The sequence below is a fragment of the Sciurus carolinensis genome, chromosome 11 (assembly GCF_902686445.1).
Source record: "Sciurus carolinensis chromosome 11, mSciCar1.2, whole genome shotgun sequence".
In the NCBI taxonomy this organism is placed as follows: domain Eukaryota; kingdom Metazoa; phylum Chordata; class Mammalia; order Rodentia; family Sciuridae; genus Sciurus; species Sciurus carolinensis.
The window spans coordinates 12,984,220-13,005,024 of NC_062223.1; the positions used below are offsets into that span (position 1 = coordinate 12,984,220).

At 45.4% G+C, this 20,805-nt stretch overlaps 1 protein-coding gene, 1 non-coding gene and 1 pseudogene across 5 annotated transcripts in view; 2 read left to right on the forward strand and 1 right to left on the reverse strand.

Annotated features, from left to right (window-relative positions):
- Incenp (inner centromere protein) overlaps positions 1 to 1,463 on the reverse strand; it is a 28,423-nt gene extending 26,960 nt beyond the window's left edge. For all 4 annotated transcript variants that reach the window (XM_047519493.1, XM_047519491.1, XM_047519492.1 and 1 more), the window contains exon 1: positions 1,331 to 1,463. The gene's annotated coding sequence lies outside the window, so the exon portion shown is untranslated. The remainder of the gene's footprint in view (positions 1 to 1,330) is intronic.
- Positions 237 to 5,851, forward strand: LOC124958457 (ubiquitin-conjugating enzyme E2 variant 2-like; annotated as a pseudogene).
- A 10,579-nt stretch (positions 5,852 to 16,430) lies between these two features.
- Positions 16,431 to 16,536, forward strand: LOC124960794 (U6 spliceosomal RNA). Its single transcript, XR_007104124.1, has one exon. It is a non-coding gene; the product is annotated as a U6 spliceosomal RNA (small nuclear RNA).
- The last annotated feature ends 4,269 nt before the right edge of the window (positions 16,537 to 20,805 follow it).

Consider the following 20,805-nt stretch of genomic DNA (forward strand, 5'->3'; position numbering starts at 1 on the left):
GTCCTAAATGCCAAGAGCAGCACTTACTGGGGCTGGGCCAAACAGGCAGAAATGCACAGGCCCTGGGCAAAGACCTCAGCTCTGCAGTCAGCTAGACATGGGCATCTCCTCTCCACTGCCAACCCTGTCCTGCCCCCCAGCACTTCTGCACCCAGAGCAAAGCAAAGTGGTTTGTGGAGGAGCTAAAGAGAGCAACAACAGGGCAACTTTTTAAAGTATTTGTTTAAACTGGCAAAATGGATGAGCGATTCTTTCAGTAAGTTCAAAATACCACTTGAACTTCTATAGGGAAGTATGCTTTTAGCAGACCTTAAATTGGCCATTTAAAAAAAAAAAAAATCACCACAAGCTAGAATAGAGGGGACCCCGAGAAAAAAGGAACGAGTGTCATCAGTCTCCTGGGAAGAGCAGCAAAACCCCCACTTTCAGGTTCAGAAGCTCTGAACAGACCCTGACCACCAAACATCCCACTAAGAAGGGAATTCATCTTCCTCTCCACAAACACTTCTTCCACACAGTACACCAAATAAGAGCCCCCACGGCCCTCCTCCGCATCTCCTCTTCTTTTGAGGGTGCAGGAAGGTGGGCATCTCTCTTCCGCCCCTCCGTGAGGTGTTATAATGGAGTGGTACTCCATGCCAGGGTCAGGTAGCTCACATTTAATTCTCACCACAATCTCCAGGATACCCATGTGCAGTTAAGGAAACGGGAAGAAGTCTAAGTCACCCAGTAAATCAGGGGCGGAGCCTAGATTTAAACTGCGCTCTTAACCACTAGCTAGAGGTCTCCGGGACACTGGACTCAGAAAGGCAGGCGCCAGGTCCCGGCGGCAGGCACCCTCACCGGCAGCCTGCAGCTGAAGGGAACTAACTGCACCTCTGACAGCGAGCAAGCTCGGCGAGTGACAAAACAAGCCACGGCATTGACCTGTGCAAACGGTCGGTTTAAAATGCTGCTCAGCTGGGGCGCAGGAGGCTGAGCAAGGGATTTAACGGTACAGAAACGTCTTCCCGCATTATCCCTCCAAACCACCCGGCCGGTCTGGGACTGCCTGCGAGACCAAGTCAGGAAAGAGCCTCCTTGGCACAAAACCCGGCGCTAGAGCCGGGGTGGGGAGGGGACCGGCTCTTCTCTCCGACCCTGGGTGCCTAGGTGGAGGTGGGACGGGGGTCATCTCAGGTCCCAGGACAGGCAGGTCTTCTCGCCACTCGGAAGACGCGACCCCTACATTCCCACGTTGCAAGGGGCCGGGGTGAGGGGTCACGAGGTGGGGGGACCTCTCCAACCCCGCTACCCTCTCCAACCCCGCCCGCTGCCCGCGCGCACTCACTTGACTGCACCGCGTCTCCAAAGGGTTGTTCCGATCCAAGTCCGCGGTCTCCCTAGGTAAGCCCCCGCCTGCCCAGACCCACTCGGCTCCCGGCCTTCTAGGCTCTCGGCACGGGAGGAGCAACCGGGCGGCGCAGCGCGGGCGAAATCTACGATTTTCAAAACTGAAGGCGCAGCCAATCGGCGGCAAGTTTGTCCGGACGATTGCAAAACTCGAAGCCAATCAGATATTAGGAAGAACCAGACTGGCCACTCATTGGCTTTCCTGATTGCCAATCGGAAGGATTAAGAGGCGGGGAAAGGAAGCGTGGACTCTTTAACCCTCCTCAGCTTCCCGGAACCGCAGTCCGCAGCATCTTGACCTAGTCGCCCGCGGTCTGGGCGACGCGCGCCTCCCGGAACTACAACTCCCAGAGTGCACTGCGAGGGCGCCGTGCGGCGTGGGAGGGTCGGAGAAAGGGTTCCGCCCTGACGTTGATGTATCTCCCCAAGCCTTCAAATTCGCCTCCTCTATCTCTACCGCTTCCCCTCGCAAGTAGTGATAGCCTTGCGACATGCGCCGCTTGTGAGAAGTAAAAAGAAAATGCTTTTTAAATCGGAGTTTGCTTAACATAGAGTCTTCCGTCATCTCTGTGGGACAGTCACCTGGGTCACATCTACAGATCCCAAGTGTTGACTTAGAACATTTCTCAACCGGAAGTGGTTTTGCCCCCTCCCAGCACACATATTTGGCAACGTATGAATACCTTTGTTTTGGGGTGTAGCACAGCCACCACGACGACGAATTATCTGACCCTATGTATCAGTGTTTCTGCTGTTGAGAAACTGCTCCAGGCACTCTGGGGCGGGTGCGAGGGGATTGCCATGATCTGTAAAATAAACCAGCTAAATCTCCAAGAGGTTTGCACATCCACCTTCTTTGCAGCATTATTCACAATGGTCAAGATTTGGAAGCAAACTAAATTCCCATCGACAGAGGAATAGGTTTTTTCATGTGACGTATGCATGTAAGGGAATACTATTCTGCCTTGTAAAAAAGAACAAAACGGGGCTGGGGAGATAGCTCAGTTGGTAGAGTGCTTGCCTTGCAAGCACAAGGCCCTGAGTTCGATCCTTTCCCAGGGGTTGGGTGGGCAGGAAAAAACAGATATTAGTCAATGAATTTCAGTTTTGCCAGAGAAAAATGTACTGGAGATCAGTTACACAACAAAGTGTTTATGTAGACACTTTTGTATGTTTTTTCACCACAATTTTGAAGATGCTGAATCTAGATTGTCTGTCAACTCCTGTGTTTCTGTGGTTTTGCTTTATTCTGGTTCTTCTACCCATCTTGATAGACTGTACTCAGTTCTAAATAGTTCTATGGTCTTCATTCAATACATGCCCCATCCAAGATTCACTGCCATCCCCCCAGATTCTTGCTAGCCTTGGAGTGTGATCCCCTTCAGAGGTGCCCTGAGCAGCCACAGTTGCACCTTCTAAATGAGGGTCAAGATAGCCTTGGTGTTAAGGCAAACTTAGAGGCATGGATGTGGAAGGAAAGCTTCTGAACCCTAGTGATAAGTCCTGCTCTGCTCTGTCAGCTGTACAACCTGTTTGTCCTGAACACTGGCCAAACGGAGCTCAACCTCCGGAGGAATTCCCAGGATAGTGAGAGCTGAAACCTTATGCCACAGCTGGTATTTTCTGAATGCCTTTCTGACCTTGTCCTTTTCCATGCATTATCTCCTCACAGTGAGACCTAAGGTTTTTCTATCTAATGAGAAAGAGGATAAACACCTGTCAAGATACCACAACTAGAAGTATTAGAGAACTGGTATGAAACCTCATGTCTCCAGAGGGAGAATTATTTAAAGGACCAGGAAGATGGGTAGAGAAGAGAGATTTATTTAACTGCCTTAAAGTAATAGAAAGGCCATCTTATGGGGCTGGGGAGATAGTTCAGTTGGTAGAGTGCTTGCCTTGTAAGCACAAGACCCTGGGTTCAATCCCCAGCACCACCAAAAAAAAAAAGAAAGAAAGGCCATCTTATTTTGAATGAATCAATTACAATTCTGCGTATCCAAAACCGACAACTTCCCCTAAAAATCAGGTGCCTCCCAATTCTACTTCAATACAGTGCTTGTATTCTGGATGTTGTCATGATGTTAACACCTAGGCAGGTACTTTTAAGGGCAATCCCCTGTGCTTGGGGCGCGGGAAGCTGCTGTCCTTGTGAATAACCATTAACTTCCTTCAAAATTGGACTTATTTGTTTCAGAAAAGGTCCACCAGAGAAACTCGCAAGGAACCAGCCTTATGGTATTCCTCTAAGAATAACTTATAACTTATTCTGAACTGTGCTTTTTAGTTGACCCAGAGTCATCTTTGCTCATCATGATACTAAATGCTGCCGGGCACAGCCAGTGCACTTGGGTAATTCCCAGTGACTCAGGAGGCTGAGCCAGAAAGATTCCAAGTTCCAGGCCGACCTCAGCAACTCAGCCAGACCCTGCCTGGAAATAAAAACCGAAAAGGGCTCAGGGTGTAGCTCGACCTGGGTTTAATGTCCAGTACTGAGTGAATAAATAAATACATAAATAAAGTTGGGCTTGAAGGACTTCAGGAAATGCAATCCCAAAATATGCACATTGGCATGCATGGGTTACTTGAAGCTGACGGAACTGCAGATGCAGCAGAGGGGCTGACCTCCAGACTCCTGTCTGATCAAAAGCAAATCCTCCAGACACGACCCAAGGGTCATGCTCCCTGAAATTCTTAGCTATCCTGTCAGGGATGATCCATGTAGCATAGGTAGGAGAGACTAGAATTTTCCATCCTATCCAGACAGGCGATTGCCTCTCCATTGGAAAGCCCATTCCTCTTTCCATGAGAACTCCCTGCATCTTCCCCTCCCGTCTCTTATAGAGAGGTTACGTAAACAGCATTCTCCTTGGGAGTTTAGGTTACACTAGATTTGGGGGTGTTCACTTTCCCTTCTTGTGATGCCCCCATGCACAGTAATAATAATAAATCTTATGCCATTGTCTTCTATTAATTATCTGTCTGTTGTTCAGATGCCCAATTATCAAGCCCACAGAGGGCAGGGAGGGGAAGCCCTCTTCACCCCTACAGGACGCTAGAGAAGGATTTCTGACCTCGACTAAGAGCGGAAGTCACAGCTAGAGATGGCGTGGAAATGACCGTGATGGACTGGTCCGACTTGAAAGCAAGGAGGAAGTCCCTCTCTGATGGGCATGCAGCCCTCCACTGCCAGAGCCTTTGAGGATCGTGGTGGGACCGGAAATGTGGATTCCTTATGAGATTAGGGGACCCTTTTTACATCAATCTGGCCAAGGAAGAAATTGGCATCTGTAGATCTGTAGAACAAAGTGGGAGAACATCCAGAGATCTACAATAATAATTATCAAGTTATTTTGCTCTACGTCAAGTAAGAAACTTTTGAAACTCAGGTGTACATTTTCAATTGACCTCTAAGTTCTTCTCATCGTTTCAATGGTTGCAAAGAATGTCATTTTCAGCGAGTGGTAAATTTTGACACTCTAAAACAGGACTCTTGCATCACTCTTTTAAATAGGAGGGAGGCTGCAGGAGAAGACACCAGTCTCTATGGGAGTTCAGATTCCTTGTCGTTTTCACTTGTTGGAAGAAATTGAACAGAAGGTGTAGGTGATGGTACCAGAAGCTGGGGCCTTGAAGAAGATAATGAAGATGTGGTGCTTGCAAGGTGGACAGGCCTGATTTGGGGGCCACCAAAACTGAAATAATTGAGAAAGACTGAAGGCGGGGGTGCAAGGGGAACCTGCCTTGGAATAAACCTTAGGGGATTGACTGGTAGGATTTCAGAAAGTGATGATAGGGACGAAGAATATTCCAGATAGAGAGGAAAGGATGACAAATTATGAAAGCAGAGTGTGTGGCCAGGTGCAGAGGCACACACCTGTAATCCCAGAGGCTCAGGAGGCTGAGGCAGGAGGATAGCGAGTTCAAAGCCAGCCTCAGCAAAAGCGAGGCGCTAAGCAACTCAGTGAGACCCTGTCTCTAAATAAAATACAAGAAAGGTCTGGGGATGTGGCTCAGTGGCCGAGTGACCCTGAATTCAATACATAGTACCAAAAAAGAAAGAAAGAAAGGAGAGTGTGTGACCCGAAAGTAGAAGGTAGAACTACAACCCAGAAACTCCTGCATCAGTTAGAGATATAGCAAAAATTAATATTAATGGGGTGGATAATTCTAGTGGGATGGTGGATATACTGAGCCTACTTGCATTAGTAATATGGCAAAATTCACACAGCATGAAAGTCCCACTTCAAGAGCTAAGACGGGGCACTGTGATGTAGCTCTATGTATAGGTGTAGCTCTGTGGTAAAGTGCATGATTAGCATGCACGAGGTCTTGGCTTCCGGCCCCAGTACCACAAACAAAAGAAAAAAAGAAAAAACAAGAGCTAAGACATCCAATGAGGTCCAAGGAAAATATGAAGCTTCCACAGCCACCAGAAGAACAAACATACCATCTTTAATTTTAGTGAATCTCAAACTCGTCTTGAATCAACAGCCTTCAACTCATATTGATGTCTAAACTAAATATCACCATGCAAAACACCTACACATCAAGAAAAGAATTCCAGTTGGTAAACATGACCCTAGACACTTGTAAAAAATTATTTATACATGTACAGTCGCTATGTTTTCAGGTGATTGAGGGGAACACAGCATGATTTTTTATTCTCTTGTTCAGGCACTGTTGTTAAAACATGAACCTGGTATGCTCAAATAGAATTCAGGTTTACGAGATGAAAGCATGCAGTGGAAATAAAAATCTCAAGAAGGAGAAACAAAAACAGCTTTACTCATCTTGCTTAGTAAAAGCTGTGGTTGAAATTGTCGAATGTAGTCCCTAAAAGGAATGTGGTCAGAAATGGGGGTAATTTTTGAAGCAGTGTGGGTGTAATTTCTAGAATGATATGTTCAGGATTTTTTCAATTCCTGCTTTTATAATTTAAAACACATGTTGGGGGCAATGGGTTTGTTTAAATGGTTCCTGTGTGTTATGTGTAGTATCTGTTTGCAGTGCTTATTTAACAAATGATGCCTTTCAGCTTCAGTGGAGTCAATAAAAAAGGAAATAGGTGTCTGGCTGCGTGCTTCTGAGATGACTCTTCAAAGGTCAATGAAAGGTGGAGTGTGTCCCCAGAAAAAACTTTAAATAAATGAAATAATAAGAAGGTCCCATGGAATCAAAATACCGTTGCTATTTGGTACCCACGCTTAAAGTTTGGATCTTCAATGTCCCCCAAAGCTCATGTGTTGAAGGTTGGTCCCCAACTGGTGCTGCTGCTGGGAGGTGGGACCTGATCGAAGGAAGTAGGTCACTGGGGGCATGTCCTCCGTGTATATGGTCCCTGCCTCCTCTCTCTCTCCCTTTCCCTCTCTCTCCCTCTCCCACCTTCCCCCTCCCTGACTCCTCCTCTTCTTTCCCTCCTTCCCTCCTCCCCCTCCTCCTTCCCCTCCTCCTCCCCCTCCCCCTCCCCCTCCCTGTCTCCCTCTCCTCTCTCCCCTGAGTCCTCCTCCTCCCTTCCTTCCCTCCTTCCCCTCCTCCTCTCTCTCTCTCTCTACTCCCTCCCCTCCCAGTCCTCCTCCCTCCCTTCCTCCCTTCTTCCTGGCCCACGTGGGGTGAGCAGCTTTGCTCAGCCATGATGTGCGGCCTCTCCACCAGCCCACACTGATAGGGCCAAGCAACTGCGGACCCAAACCTCTGAAACCATAAGCCAGAATAAATCTTTCCTGTTGCAAAGCAAGGAAACTGGGTTACAGGGGCTGGAGGGTACAGCCCTTGCCATAACTCTCTCACCCTCTCACCCTAGCTGTGACGGAGATACCAGACCTGATTGTAAAAGAAAATTATAAGAACATTTTGCTGAAGAACCGAAGTCTGGGGAAGGGGTTTATTTTCCTGTGCTTTTGTAGCTTTCTGAACTCTGTGGGATGCAGCTACATCACTTAACTGCTAGTATAAACTGTAGTTTACCTTGCTAATTAACTGCTGGACAGCAGTCGACTTAGTTCTTAGAGCTCTTCCGTGGCGAACTCCAGTCATCCTGAGTGACTGCCGCCTGTGAAGGCCACTTTGCTCCACACCTGTGGACGACTTACCATAAATTCCCCACGCATCTGAAGGGACATTGGCCTTCACCACCTGTAGGATAGCACGTCCCTCTGCTAGCACTCAGGTTACCCCAGCTCTGGGTTCCCTTCACTACCTGTGCAAGGTAGTGAGAGCCGTTCATCAAACACGGCTGTGAGTTCTCCCAGTGAAGAACCGAAGCCTGAGGAAGGGGTTTATCCTACAGAGTGGGCACTGGACAATCCATCACAAACCGACACGGTTCTACCACCACCTCCAGTAGCACCGTGAGCTTGGCCAAACTTCTCCAGGAGCGTGGCATCTCTGCTAAAGTACGTCCCAGCCTGACTTCAGACACCCCTTTCTCCAGCCCTTCCTAAAGCCCCGCTATCCCTTCCACACCTCGAATTCCCCATCTCACTCGCCCTGCCTTCTCCCTTGCCCTTGAAGCCCCGAGCACATGTCTCTGAAAGATTTTTGGCCTCCCCTCGAGCTGAAGCCTTCCTCCAGGAGATGTACGGCTTGAGATCCCCCTGGAACCCTCCTGATGGGGCCAGGTGAAGATGAACCTAGTGAACAACCTGAAGTGGCTGAGGATACCAGAGTGCTTAGGACCCCTGACACCCAGGAGATTGGAAGAAGCCAAGAGGCAGAAATTGGTCGACAAAAACCAGACTCTGCTGTTGATTTAAATTCAGGTCACAGCTTATGGGGTGGACTGAGGAGGAATCAGAGTCTGCCAATCATGGCGGGTAGCTTTGGTGCTCCTGTTTGCACATCGTCACCCAAAATGAGTAGCCCAGAGGAGGACTGAAGCTCATCGTTACCTGACCTCTCCTACAGGTTAGCACAGGAAGCAGAGATAGCGCTGATCTGATCGAGCAATCGGTTCTGACTTGAGAGAAAAGGAACGCTGCAGAAGGGTTGGGAACGTGGAGAGGGCCGTGGAGAGGTGGAAACAAGACCAGGCTGAGGTCCTGGTGGATGAAGTCCGGTAAACTCAAGTATAAATGAGCAAGCCATGAGTGTTTGGAGACAGAAAAGGAAGAAAAGTTGAACAGATTCCTTCAGTCGAGTTTTCCTGTCTTAAAAATAAAAGGTGAATAGAACCAGGCGCAGTGGTACTCACCTGTAATCCCAGCGGCTCAGGAGGCTGAGGCAGGAAGATGGCGAGTTCAAAGCCAGCCTCAACAAAAGTGAGGCGCTAAGCAACTCAGTGAGACTCTGTCTCTAAATAAAATACAAAAAAGGGCTGGGGATGTGGCTCAGTGATTGAGTGACCCAACCCCCCCCCAAAATGAATAGAAAATAAATTCAGTAATATTAAAACACACCAAAAAATTGAACTTGCTGACACCTTTACTTCTGGTGAGCATAACCAGGAGAACCTGCCTGGGAGGATGGGAAGAGAAAAGGAGCAATTTGTATGGTCACTCAGAGAAAGCTCTTCCAAGTTTTGATGCACCGACCTATCTGTTACTCAGATAGTAGCGAGATGCTCAAATGTTACTCTGCAAATGTCCAGTTAAATTATGCTTCCAGCTAATGGTGTGCTCAAAGCATTAGCAAAACAGGGAATTTTATCTTTTTCATTAGAACATAAGTTGAGACTCCTCTTTTCCTGTTTTCAGGTCTTTGAGCCATTGTGAGCTCAGACAACATCCAGATTCCTTTGTATTAATGATTATTGAAAGCTCATTTTTAAATTTGTATTTTTATACAACATCATTATGCTTTGGATGTGAGGTGTCCCCCAAAAGCTCACATTGGACACAAAGCAAGAAGGTTTGGAGGAGAAATGATTGTGCCATAGCCTTAACTTAATCAGTGAATTAATCCCTAATGGGGTAACTGGAGGCAGGTGGGTGTGGCTGGAGGAAGTGGTTCATTGGGGGCGTGGCTTTGGGGTACAAGTTTTGTATATGAAGAGTGGAGTCTCTCTCTGCTTCCTGATGATGTGAGCTGCTTCCCTCAGTCACACTCTTCCTCCGGGATGTTCAACCTCACCTTGAGCCCCGAGGAATGGAGCCTGCTGTGGATTAAGACTTCTAAACTGTGAGCCCCTAAATAAACCTTTCCTCCTTTATAGGGTTCTGGTTATGACCTTTTAGTCACGGCAGTGAAAAAGCTGACTAAAACAAACATACAAAAACAAAAACAAAAAACCAAAAAACATGGGTAGGGATTGGGAGAGATTCACTTTAAAAAGGAAAATATGAGTAAATTGGAACCAAGAAAATTTCTTTTTGAATATTTTTTCTGGATAATACAGTGTCCAAGGAAGACAAACATCAGTTGCATGTCTTTCACATTTCCTTAGAGGCTGGAAGGGGTTAAGCCAAAAGTGCAATCTTTAGGAATTAGGTTATGTTGTATATATTTATATACGTAAAAAATTTTTTGTAAGGAAAATTTTTCCAAAGTGCACTCCCTCATATTTTTAATGAAAGATGACATGTATTTGTGCAAAAATTCTCAGGCACACTATATTATTATAAATGAAGTAAAACCCAGGTGCTTGCTCTGAGAGTGTGTTTTTTGTTGTCATTTTGTTGTGTTTTATTAGGTAAAAAATTCTTCCTCATTCTTGGTATCTGTAGAATTCGAGAACAAACGTAAAAAAAAAAAAAAAAGAAGAATTCCCTGTGCATGGCCTTTGGTCACACAGGCCAAGAATTCAAACCCATTGATGTTGTAATGGTTAAGAAAGAGATGTCAAATTTCCTAGAAAAGCCCCATGTAATCTCAACTGGGGGCCCAGAACTTCAGAGCACTAGCTCATCTGGGTCTGCTGGTGAAAATAAACTGAGCTCTCCAATCCTCCCAGTGGTGCTTGGTCTCTTGTTGAGCATGATTTCCATAATATTTTCAATAAATCTCTCACCCTCTCACCCTAACCACAGAAAGGTACAAAGGCAGTCATTCTAGATGAATATGTTTCTAGAACAGAATTCTTCCTTTCTGTAAGTCTAACATTCCTGAGTGTTTCTTTTCCTGGGGTCAATAAATTAGGGATCTCCAGCCAAATCCAGCCCACCACATGTTTTGAGCTTGTTTTGGTTTGTTTTGTTTTAGGTTTTGGTTCAACTAAAGGTTGAACCCAGGGGTGCTTTACCTCTGAGCTATATCCCCAGTCCTCTTTTTGTTATTTGTATTTTGGGAGAGGTCTAGTTAAGTTGCTGAGGCTGGCCTCAAACTTGGCAATCTTCCTCCCTCAGCCTCCCAAGTCAGTAAGATTACAGGTGTGCACCACCTAGCCAGGCCACCTCATGTTTTTATATAGGCCCAACCAGCCAAGAATGGCTTTCACATTTTTCAATAGTTGGGAAAAAAAATCAAAAGAATATTTTGTGATGATGAACACAATACAAAATTCTAATGTAAGCAGCCCAAAATAAAGTTTTACCAGAGTCCAACCACTGTTAGACAACACTGTCTACAGCTGCTTTGGAGCCGTTGCCATAGAGAGTACCACACTCATCTCTTCCCACTGCTGCCGAGCATGGTAAAAATGGCACAGACGCAGCAACTTGCCAGCATTTCAAGTACCATGTGTATTATACTCCACAGTGTTCTACTTGTTTAATTACTTATCCATCATGCCAAAACAAGAAACAAGGATTTAGAATATGGTGCTTCTGGGGACCAGGGGAGCATAGGTTACTACTTTATCTTCTTAGATGGCAAAGCCTTGTGTTCATTAAGCTATGGCAGGAAGCTGTGCTCAAATAATACAGTACACATCAGCTTTATCAAACCAATCACTTGTCCTAATATTTCCAACTCACAGGAAGCGACGATCAGAAAAATTAGAAAATTTAAAACATTATATCTTATCACAGCAGAATTTCTTCACAGAAATGAAAAACGAAAACTTGGCTGTAACCCAAGTGAGTTTTCTGAGCTTCATTTGTTAACGAAGCAAGGAAAACCATGTACTCCTGGTGAGTTAACTAAATTGTGTTTGATTGCAGCAGAAAACTTTTAAAAATATCCAGAGAAAATAAATTTCTGTACAACCATAGAAACAAAATGACATACCCCATTTGTGTACAATGAATCAAAATGCAGCCTGTAGAAAATAAAAAATAATTTTTAAAAGAAGAAAAGAAATTTCTTTAAAAATTATTAGTCTTTTTGATGAGAGAGCTGCTTAAAGAGTTGTAAGTATTGGGAATAGTATCAGTAGTTGATGGGGGAAAGTCCTCAAAAACATATATCCAGGTCAAATTATTATGCAGGTGGACCCTAAACCCATGATGAGCATCCTTATAAGAGACAGAGAAGAGACACAGGGGAAAAGAGATAGTGTGAACATGGAGACTGAAATTGCAGTGATGTGGCCACAAGCCCAGGAAACCAGGAACTACCAGAAGTTGAAAAAGACAAAACAGAGTCCCTCATAGAAACTCCTGAGGGTGTGTGACCTGCCAACACCTTGATTCAGACTTCTGGCTTCCAGAGATATTTAAGGATATACTTATGTTGCCGGTGCAGCGGCCCAAGCCTGGAATTCCAGGAACTCGGGAAGCTGAGGCAGGAGAATTTCAAGTCGAGGCCGGCCTCAGAGATTTAGCAAGACCCTGTCTCTTTAAAAGATAAAAAATTAATCAATAAAAAGGACGGGAGGTGGGCAGGGGCGATACAGCTCAGTAGTAAGGAGCCCCTAGGTTCAATCCCCAGTACCAGGGGGGAAAAAAATACATTTATGTTGTTCCAAGCCACCAAGTTTGTGGTGATTTGTTACAGCAGCCTTAGGAAACTATTAATCAACTGAAAAACAAGTTAAACGATTTTGAGTGTTTTTTATTGCCTCTTCATGAAATGGGGAAGGTTACTGTAGTGAGTGTTTATGATTTGATGTTGCCTCAGCATCCATTTTTAAATGTTTAATTTTCTCACACCAGAGGAAGGGTTCAGCCCCCCTTGACAGTTTCCAATAATATACCTGCCCAGGCAGCTGCGGCCCATGGCCAGAGGTAAACCAGAGGTAACTCCCTGGTCCAGCAGGTTGAGCTCCCAGAATTTTCCATGGGTTCCTTTAAAAGGACCTTTCAGATGTGACCACCTCTCCATCACGTGGTAAACCAAATCAAGCTCCCTGCTGAAACCTATTTGGATGATACCCAGGACCCCACGAAGGCATTTTCCCATGAGTCCCCAATCGCCCCTCCCCTCCTCCTCCCCCTCTTCTCTCTCTTACTCTCTCCTTGATCTTTCTTTGACCTCTGTGTATTGTCCTCTACCCTTGTTGTGCACTCCTCAGGATTTGTAAGAATTAAAAAAAAAAAAAAAAAAAAAAAAAAAACTTTGAAGTCTCACATGGCAGTTTTTTGTCTTTGAAGCTGAGCCTGCGAGGACCCTGACCGGGGAGTCCTGCAGTGCCCTTGTCTCTGGGTCTCTGATGACCGCTGGGGAGAGTAGCTACCAACTGAGCTGGTAAGCAAAGAACCTATTCACAGCCCTTACTGCTGCTGCTCAGCTATTATTTACTGAAGGAGTTCATGCTGAGGTTGACTGAAGAGTGAGCCCCTATAAATAGACTGCAGGAACAACCACAGCAGAGACTATTTACAACTCTGCTAAAATGTGTTACAATGGATGGTGGCGGAAAAAGTAGAGAGCAGAAAAAAACGTTCATGGGACAAATTTACAAAGCTTCTGCAAATGTAAAGGGTCAAAAAACGGTGGTTGTCCATTACATAATTTTTGTTTGTTTTTGTTGGTTTTTTTTTTTTTTTTCTTTTGGTACCAAGGATTGAACCCAGGGGCACTTAACCACTGACCCATATCTCCAGCCTATTTTTTATTTTTAATTTTGAGACAAGGTCTGCCTAAATTGCTTAGGGCCCCACGAAATTACTGAGGCTGGCTTTGAACTTGTAATCCTCCTGCCTCAGCCTCCAGGATCACAGGCATGCACCACCAAGCCCAACCATTATGTAGTTTATCAGCAGACACTTGCCAACAAATATTAGAATCTATCTATCATGTGTTACTAAACCTGTCATGTGGTACTGAATCCTATGTACTCTACACTAAGAGTGTCAGTAGTAAACTTGATTCAACCTCATACCTTGGCTGTCTTCAGTTCCGTGTTCCATGAATTTTGACTTGGCCTATTACCAGGAGTTCAGTGGATTACTAGTGGTAAAGATTTACTATGTTTTTTTGAACTCAGGCTGAAACTGAAATTTTTCTGAATGAGAACTGCCCTCAACTTCTGTTATGGAACACTGGGTGGCTTTAGAATTTAGCTTTTACAACATACTTCATAATGTTTTTAGTGAATTCAACCTAAACTACCCTAAGATTTCATCTCACCCCAATTAGAATGGCGATTATCAAGAACACAAGCAACAATAGGTGTTGGCAAGGATGTGGTGAAAAAGGAACACTCATACATTGCTGGTGGGGTTGCAGATTAGTGCAGCCACTCTGGAAAGCAGTATGGAGATTCCTCAGAAAGCTTGGAATGGAACCACCATTTGACCCAACTATCCCACTCCTTGGCCTATACCCAAAGGACTTAAAATCAGCATACTACAGAGATACAGCCACATCAATGTTCATTGCTGCTCAATTCACAATAGCCAGACTGTGGAACCAACCTAGATGTCCTTCAGTTGATGAATGGATAAAGAAACTGTGGCATATAGATACAATGGAATATTACTCCGCCATGAAGAATGATAAAATTATGGCATTTGCAGGCAAATGGATGAAATTGGAGAATATCCTGCTAAGTGAGATAAGCCAATCTCAAAAATTAAAGGGAGAATGATCTCGCTGATAAGCGGATGAGGACCTATAATGGGGAGTGGGAGGGGTTAGCATTAGGGTTAGGGTTAGGTTTAGGGTTAGGGATAAGGAGTGTGGTAAGAATGAAGGAAAGAAGGATGTATAGAGGGAAAAGAGGGGTGGGAGGGGTGGGGGGGAAGGGAAAAAAAATAATGAATCAAACATCATTGCCCTATGTAAACGTATGATTACACAAATGGTATGCCTTGAATCCATGTACAAATAGAGAAACAACATGTATCCCTTTGTATACAATAATAATTTAAAAAAAGAAAAAAAAGAGTACTAATATGCAAAACTTCAACGTGGCAATGTCCTTGTGATGACAACTAACATTGTCTTTTTGTGAAATGATTTTACTGGGGCATTCCATTTATTGGACTATCAGTGTCAATAACGAGTGAAGTCAAGTTGCATTACATGCTTCCTGTGATGTCAAAAGTTGAAACAAAAATTGACATCTCCACTTTTTGCAAATTTGCGCAGACATATTTTCCAAGCTCAAACTACAGTTCCACTTCCATGAAAGCGTGAAGAAAATTGCCATATTTCAAAATACATTTCACTGTGCAATTAAGAAGCTTCTACCTAACGTTCATTTGGAAGTAATTAACTTGCAATGTAAAGACCTGCTAAAAGACAAGTCTCCAGAAAATAATCTAATAGAATTATATAATGGTGACTGTGTAATGATCAATTGAATGCATATGCTGTGCACAATGGCCAAGTCCAGTAATCCCAGCTACCCAGGAGGCTGAGGCAGAAGGATCACAAATTTCAGGTCGCTTGGGCAACCTAGTGAGAGCCTGTCTTGAAATAAAAAAATAAGAAAAGGTGGGGGCTGGGGCCTAGTTCAGTGTTACAGCACTTGCCTAGCATTTGCTCAAGGTCCTGGGTTCAATCTCCAAAAAAAGCACTTCAAAAGTGGGGTGTGGCTGGCAGTGAAGCCCAGTGGCAGAGCACTTGCCTAGGATGTGCAAAGCCCTGGGTTCAATCCCCAGTACCAGAAAGGAGAAGTGGGAGGAGTCCTATGCTCATGGCCTGGAATTGGTATTTAGTGCACTTATCTATATGAAAAGACATTTCAGAAATGAAGCAGATAAAATTTTTTGTTGTAAATCTGCATAAACAGATGAGCCCTGCAATCAGCTGCAGGAAGATGGGGTGCTGGGGGTTAAGTCCAAGGTCTCAAGTTTGCTAGGCAAGCACTCTGCTACTGAGCTACACTCCCAACATTAACTCTGAGCCATAGATATTCTGTTGTTACATTTTTCATTTTATCAATTAAAATATTGTGGGACTGTGTTTTCTCTCTTGTTACTCAAGCTCCTACTTAATGTTCCAGATGTTTGTCTCTTGGTCCAAAGAGTTCAAATTATCAACTGTCCAACCCTTTTCAGAAGGCTACTGACCTCAGCGATAGGGCTTTTCTGGAAGTGCATGAGTAGCTCTTTAAGAATCTGCAGGGTCTGGGAAGATAGCTCAGTCGGTAGAGTGCTTGCCTTGTAAGCACAAGGCCCTGGGTTCGATCCCCAGCACCCAAAAAAAAGAATCTGCAAAATTAGGGCTGGGGATGTGGCTCCCTGGTTAAATGCCCCTGGGTTCTATCCTTGCTACCATTAAAAAAAAAATTGCATAAAACCATCCAAGGGACAGCTGCTACAGGTCCACAGCCAAGACCCTCCCCAAAGGGAAGGTAGCATCTCCCTGAAGCAAGAAGGAGCATGCAGAGTCAAGTCTCAGTGGGCACCTCCGGGCACAGAAAGTCCAAGGCCTGTGGGTGGAGGAGAGGAGAAAGAATGCTGAGCAGGGCTGTGCATGACCCTGAGCAGCTTTGCCAGAGTGCTTTGTACCCACCTTCCTGAAGGCTGAGGCTAAGTCAGCGCCTTTTGAATCTAGTAACTGCGGTGGATGCTCGGCCCTCCATCAGGGGGGGTCGTGCTGTGAGTGACGGATGGACCTGGGGGCAGTCCTGGCTTCTCTTGACACCTACAGCTATATCGGAATGAGGTTTTCTTATTCAAAAAATAGAAAATAATTCAAAATATAGATAGATCGCTCACTTTGGCAGCATAGATCCTAAAATCGAAAGGAGATGGAGAAGATTAGCATGGCCGGGGCTGGGGAGATAGCTCAGCTGGTAGAGTGCTTGCCTCGCAAGCCCAAGGCCCTGAGTTCAATCCCCAGTACCGCAAAAAAAAAAAAAAAAAAAAAAAAAAAAGATTAGCATGGCCTCTGCACAAGGACGATGTGGAAATTTGTGAAATGTTCCATATTTTTTAAAAAATTTCAAATGCAAAGTATAGAAAACTTTTCCAAAGTAACCATCTTTTTAAAAAGGTAGGACAGTCGTGTACTGCTTACATAATTTTGCCATACAAGCATGCCTTTCTAAACATATAGAAAGCAATAGAGAAGGGGGTGCAGTCCCTCTGATCAGCCACCACATGCCAGGAACTGGCTCTTTGTGGGTTTTTTTGTTGTTGTTTAAATCGACCTTATTGTAATATAAACATATATGACTATATTTTAAATGTACAGCTCTGTGAGTTTGGGCAAATGTATGCATCCTTACCCACTAGCACCCCAAACTAGATGCAAAATGTTTCCATTACCTCAGAAATTTTCCTCCTACAGTTCTGTAGTCCAACTACACACACACACACACACACACACACACACACACGGAATCCTGTAGAATATTCTGCTTTGTGTCTCACATCTTTTGCCCAGCATTGTTTGTGAGATTTGTCCATGTGCGGGTATCAGTAGCTGGTTCCTGGTTGCTGAGTAGTACTATGTAGTATCATGTATAAATATTCCACATTTTGCTAAACCGTTAACCACGTAGGTCGTTTCTAGTTGGGGGCTGTCTTTTAAAGTTGCTATGAACATTCCTTAGGCAAGTAGTTTTGTGGATGTACGTCCTCTATACACGTGAGGAAGGGCACTGGAAGGTCACATGGCCAGTACACATTTAACTTTGTAAGATACTGCTGGACAGTTTTCCAAGTGGGTATGTCATGTCACTCCCACTAGCAATTCATGAAAATTCCACGGGCTTCATATCTTCCCTACTTCACAAGAGACCCTCATACAGATTTCTTTCCCTGTCCTGAGACACTGTCCCCAGTTCTCCCAGCTCTGATAATCTTCTCCTTAGCTCACTGGATTTTAGCTTAGGGCAACTTGGGGCATAAAAACAAGGTGATCCCTTCTTTTAGAGGTTAGTTTCTCTTCCTGCGGTCCAAAGCCTGAAACAAATTTCCTAATTTTTTGTCTGGTGTTCTTATGGTGGGGGTGTTAACTCTGTATCGGTGACTCCATCATAGCTGACAGCTGACGTCCCCTATGCTGTGCTATTTGGGGGGCCTGTATGTTGACATCTCAAGGACTCACTCTTATTTGTTGTTGCCATATGGTATTGAGGGCTGACTCGCTTAGGCTAACTCAAAAATGTGCAGAAGGCAGGTTAATAAAAGAGCCTGTGTGTGTATATCAACTTGCAGCAAAGAATGAAAGTCAGACCAAAATCTCGGTGTGCGTGTTATCCGTGCCATCTCCTTCCTAAGCAGGGCATGTGAGGGAACCATCATCCAGCTCTTATGGAGGACTTACTGTGAGGAGTCACTGTCATGGGTAGCCAGAGTTAGGCTGGACTCCCATGCCTTCTCTAAGGCACAACAGAAGCCACACATAATCTGAAGGTCACCCCTGCTCATAGATTCAGCGTGGGCGGATAGAGGACAGCCTGACACATCCAATTTATAACAGGAGAAGTCTTGCCAGGGAGATCGAGGTCCATGAGGTCTGTGCCCCTCTGCACCCCTCCATCTCCACCTTTCCTTTGGAACAAGAAACACTTGAAGTTTGGTGACTAAAACTCATTCTCCCCCGAACAGCTCTTCGACAGGAAGTGCCAGCTTCTGCCTCTCTGAATTTCCTTTTGCTTTGCTCGGTGGCAATCCCATTTCCAGGTTCATAAGGAGCATGTCTCTTTAGCTCCAAGTGTTGAAGGTAGGTGGGCACTGATTCTGGGCTGCATCCTAAGTCAAACCTCTGCTACAGAACATCTGGCCCTGGGCCGACCCCCTTTCTAAGGGTACTGCTATAATTTGTATCTGGAATGGTCCTCCAAAGCCCATGTGTTCAAGGCTTGGTCCCAGGTGGTGCTACTGGGAGGGAGAGGAACCTGCAAGAGGTGAGGCCTAGTGGGAAGTCTTAGGTCCTTGAGGTGTGCCCTGGAAGGGGACCGTGGGATCCTGGCCCCTTCCTCCTCCTCCTCTCTCTTTTGTTCTCCAGCCGTGAAGTGAGCAGGTTTTCTCTGCCTGGTGCTTCTGCTGTGATATGCTCTCTCCTCACAGACCCTCGGCAACAGGGCCAACCCATCACGGACTGGAACCTCTAAAACTGAGCCAAAAGAAGCATGTCCTCTTTATAAGTCAAGTCACTAAGGTATTCGTTACAGTGTCATCCAGACGACAGACAGAGCCCTCTTTTCTGCCTTGACCGAAGGAGACAGTGTCCAGGACTTCCTGTCCAAGATGAGTCACTGGACTGTGATCCTTCCATTTGGTCATCATGATACTCTGATCCAAGCATCCCCGCAACTTGAGATTTCTCAGTCGATGGCCGCTTTGGAGAAAAGTCGACTCACTTTGATTCTGTAAAGGTGAAATATGTGGGACAACTGTGCCGTTTGCCAGGGAAAGCTCTATAAAAATCTATATTTATTTGCTTTGCGCTGCCAGAACAAAGTACCCCAAGCTAAGCAGATTAAATGACTGACATTTATTGTCCTACAGTTCTGGAGCCCAGAAGTCTAAGATCAAGGTATCGCAGGTTGGTCCCTTCCGAAGGCTGTGAGGAGCATCTAGTTTGTGGGCAGATTTCGGCATGCCCTGATTTCTGTCTCCGTGTTCCCATGACATTCTCCCTCTGTCTTTGTCCTCCAAAAGCACATAGCCTCCTCGGCCACCAAAATTCTAGTGGGAGGCACACTGAACATAGGGTGGTATGTTTTCAAGGGTAGAGAAAAACTTTCTCCCTACTTCTGAAGGTTTGATAACTGACTCTACAAAATAAATTGACAGTAGGCGGACTGATGAGAGAAAAGCTAGTTTAATTACATACCAAGGTGCGGGAGTCTCACAAAATCTGAGACTGGAGGAAGGAGCAGATGATTGACGTTTTTATAGCATCCTGAGCTACAGAAAGGAAGCAGGGCTTTCTGGAATGTGGGAGTGAAACCTAAGCTATGGGGTGAGAGTGGAGGAGGAGGATGTGGTGAATAAAGGTTGTCTGGTTTCACAGATAAAAAGTCCTTCAGCCAAGCCTTTAATCCCAGTGGCTCAGGAGCCTGAGGCAGGAGGGTCATGAGTTCAAAGCCAGCCTCAGCAACTTAGGGAGGCCCTAAGCCACTCAGTGAGACCCTGTCTCAAAAAATAAAAAGGGCTAGGGATTGGGGGTGTGGCTCAGTGGTTAAGCACCCCTGGATTCAATCCGTGGCACACACACACGCACATACACACACAGAGCCTTTCAGGTAATAAAATTATCTCATGAGAATAGGTGACAGTCCTCAGCTTCCTCTCCTGTGATACTGGGAGATCCATCTTCAGTCAGATAAGGGAACTTCAGAGGAAGTCATTCCCTGCAAGTGCTGTTCCTCAAATGCTCTCAACTTAGCCGTCACCAGGAAAAGGTGGCATATTTAGGGGTGATATTTCCAGAATTCCTGCACTTTCTTGTCCTGATGTAGAAAGACATGTGTACAGAGCTAGCTGGCGTGTGTGCCGCCTCAGGAAGCTGCAGGGTGGTGCAATGGCACTGACCAACGACGGTGTAGCTTGGGGAGCAGTGTCCCCACCTCCACAGGAAGGAGTTGGGACAGATGGCTTCTCAGGTTCCCTCCAGATCTCCGGATGAATTCCTTCAGCACCTGGGAAGTCAAGTTTTAATTGCTGGATTTAGAGATGCGCTCCATGCTGTGGGTCCACTAGGGGGCAGTAAACTTCTGCATTTGGGTCCACAGTCTGTCAAGAAGAATGGGGAGGACAAGGACTCTTTTCAGCTCCTTCTCATTACCAATTTACTCTATGGAAGAGCTTTTAAGTCATGGCCATTTGGAGCAATGAGGGGAAAAGGAGAATTTTGATGTCCACATCAGGCTGAACGTCCCTAGAATGACCCTTTACCCTTGAGCAACCACCTTTTTTTTTTTTTTAACCCACACATGTTAAGGTTGGAGACATTGACTTGCTCCTAAGGGAATTCAGACTTGGAAGTGACCCTTTGGAGTTGAGCTGGTTGCCGAAAGCTTGGTCCTTGTCCTTGATGAATTCCAAAAATGAGGACACAGTTTGGGGGGAAAGGTTTATTACTTTGCTAGCAAAGGAGAAACAGGGGACTCCTGTCCCAGAGGCTGTGACTCTGCCCATCAGGAGGGACAGGGGGCTTTTACAGAGGTGACTCAAAAGCCACATTCCACATTCTGTCTGGAGTTGTAACTCACTTGTTAATTTGGGAGACAGTCATTTCTGAGACCTT